Raw genomic sequence first — 3,377 nt, 5'->3', positions numbered from 1 at the left:
GCGCAGGATAGAACAGGGTTTAGAGCTGTTGTGCATAGGGTCGCTATGAGTCGGAAACGACTCGATGGCACATAACAACAACAACAACAACAACAACATAGCCTTTCATAGTATTCTGATATTTACTTAATTTCCTCTGGTTCTGTTGTGATATCACCTCTATTTCTTAAATTAGTTACCTGTGTCTTTTAATTCATTATGGTTTTTTTTTTTAAATTGGTTTGCTTACAGTTTGTATACATTGTGTTTCACATTGTTCTTCATTCGTATTGTGTTTGATACAATCGTTCTCATGCTTTATGTTTTATAAAATTAATCACCTTTGGACCTTGGCCTGGTTTTTCACCTGAATCCTTCCCATTACCTCCCCTCTCCTTCCATCCACCAAAGTGTGTAATCCTCTGGTTTTGCTCCTCCAATCCTCACCCCTTCCCCCTTGAGTTCCCATACATGTTTTACTCGTTATCCTTCTATTTTTACAATAACAGTCTTATGCAGTATTTGGCCTTATGAGACTGAATTAGTTCACTCAGTATAATGCTTTCCTGTCCAAGTTATGTAGTATTTTTCAAAATTGTTGCTCCTTGAGAACCAAGATGTTGGCAGCAATGGAAACAATGTAAGGAGCTGCAGGAGCAGTAAGCTGTATAGAAACTGGCCATCATGGTCCTCTACAGTCCTCAGTTTATCTATAATCAAACAATTAAACAGTTGATTACTGGTCTTCAATATGGATTGAGGCTTAACATCAAGAGATCAAAGATTCCCAAAGAAGAATGGGTGAGTCCTTCGGCTCTCAGCCCCACACTGCTGAGCTCATGCTACTGCCACAGCTCCATCGGGCCTCTGCAGCCGGACCCCAGGGATACTCTCCCCTGGGATGGACAGCAGGCACCAGGCCCCGAGGCTGGTGCAGCAGAACCTCCACACTGCCATAGAATAGACTTGTTCTGGGATAAATTCTCAGAACCAAGATGGTGGTGGCAGGAGACGCAGTGTGGTAAGCGGGAGGCCCGGTGGGCCACATTTAAGCAGGCCACACAATTTAATTGTGTCCAAACAGCCAAGCAGTGTCCAAGCTGGTCATCAGTGTGGACTGGAGTGCAGCATCAGGAGGCTAAGGATTCTCGGGGGAACATGGATGGGTCCCACTTCCTCACTCTGCCTGCTACCCGCTTGTGCTGCCGTGAACCCATGGGTCCACTGTGGCCAGGGCCCATGAATCCCTTAGCCTAGACCTGGTGGTTAGTGCTGGGCCCCATGGCCAGTGTCGTGGAGCCCTCATGTGGCCAGCGAGCTGTGGGCCCCCAGCGCAGGGAGTGGGGAAGGTGATGAAGGCTGCTGCAGCCACTCCATGGAGCCGGGAGAGGTGACGGGCTTGATACTGGAAAGCATCTTGCTGTCAATGAAGATTTCCTTGGACAGGCTAGAGAAGATCATCAACACCATGGATTGATAAAGGTCACTATGAGTTGTCTATGACTCGACAACACTTAACAACAACAGCATATCTGAGACAAGATTTCCTTTAATACACCACATCTTTTGATTTCTTGACTACTCCTGCCAAAAACTGTTTAAACCTCGGGAGGATCTTTTCACCACTTTCAAATCCCCTTCTCCATTTGTAAAGGGGGAGGGTAGTGATGCCTACTTCACATTGCAGTCTGACCACTTGGTGGAGGAGAGAGGGGCAATGGTGGTGGTGCCAGAACTGGTGGTGCTGTCCCCGGCCATGGTCTTCAGTGAGGCACAGGGTCCAGACTCGAGGGGGGAGGACTTTGGTGGTGAGGGGGGTGTGCCGCCCGGTCCTTGGGGTATGTCGTCCAGCCCTCAGGGTGTACCATTTGGTCCCTGGGGTGAGCCATTCCGCCCTCAGGGGAGAGCCTTTAGGTCCTAGGGCTGAGCTGTTCAGCCCTTGGAGTGTGCTCTCCGACCCCTGCGGAGAGTCATTTGGTCCTCAGGTTGAGCCATTCAGCTCTTAGGGTGTGCTGCCCGGTCCCAGGGGAGAACCATTAGGCTCTCAGGACATGCCGTCCAGTCCTCAGGGTGTCCCTGTGCCATCTGACTCCTAGGAAGGGACTTCAGGTCTCTGGGGGAAAACTGCCTAGAGTACACAGAGAATTTTATCTAGGCCAATTTCCTCCAACTTCTCCCCCAGTACACCTGTAAGTAACACTTTCAAAGCCCTTCTATTTGTAACTCACAAGTTTGTTCTCTCTAGGTTTGCTCCCTTTCCTGTAGGTAACTTTAAGACCGAGTTTTACTCAAGACCTGAACCTTGAACGCAGTTCCAGAGACAAAAGTGAAATATAACTGCCAGCTAAGGAAGCAAAGGCAGATGAAGCCTCAGCATTCAGCCATCCATCCCCACTGGACCCATCTTGGCAAACACTTGGCAGTCCAGAGGGCAGTAAACATCAGGAAAAATATCTTCTAACTGAACAAGAAGGCATGCAGTTTCAACCCAGGACCACCACCAGTAAGGTGTTAAAGTGGGCTCCACCTCCCCCTTCATATCAACACCGAGAGTCTGTGCCCCATTCCCGAATTTGAAACCCACATGTGACTAAGACAATTTCTTCGTTAAAAAAAAATTGATCACCCTTGAACTATGCTTACCATTACCCTTTCTCTTTTGGTCCCCATTGAATCTTTTTCATTTCCTTCACGTACTCCCCCCATCTACCAAATTGGGAAGCCCTGTGATTTCATCCCTGCCCATCCTCACCCTTCTGCTTCCAACCCCCACCCTCTTATATCTCCATACATATTTTCCACAAGAAATAAAATAGAAAAAGAAAATTGTTGCTCTTGATTGCTGCATAGTATTCCATTGTGTGAATGTGCCAGAATTTCTCAATCCATTCGATTGTGCTTGGACATTTGGGTTGTTTCTATGTTCTTGCAATGGTGAATAATGCTGCTAAGAACATTGGTGTACAAATCTCCGTTTGTGTCTCAGTTCTAATTTCTTTTTTGTTTTCCTGATTACCAGTGTAGTACACATCCATTACAAAAAAATTTGCAAGTGCAGAAACAGGAAAGAATCTAATGAATGAATTGCCTCCAAGTCTTCTATCGGAGGCAATCACTGTAATTAGTCATCCTATTTCCTTTTAGTAATTTTTTCCAATGAATTCTTGTAAAATTTTACTGTGTGTACAATTTTTATCCTGATTTTTTAGTTCCTACTCCATTATACACATATTCTTATGTCATTACAAACTTTTCAAAAGAACAATTTTGAGTTAGATTTACACTGCTGTATAACACACAGAAAAAATGCAAATAGCAAGAGTATAATTTGACATATTTTCATAAAGCAAACACACCCAGATATAAAAAGAGACTATTACCAGCACTCAGAAAGCCCG

The sequence above is a fragment of the Elephantulus edwardii genome, unplaced genomic scaffold, assembly GCF_000299155.1.
Source record: "Elephantulus edwardii isolate Elephantulus edwardi_28Jun2011 unplaced genomic scaffold, EleEdw1.0 scaffold00310, whole genome shotgun sequence".
In the NCBI taxonomy this organism is placed as follows: Eukaryota; Metazoa; Chordata; class Mammalia; order Macroscelidea; family Macroscelididae; genus Elephantulus; species Elephantulus edwardii.
The sequence above is the reverse complement of the archived record's forward strand: the minus strand, read 5'-3'. Positions refer to the sequence as shown.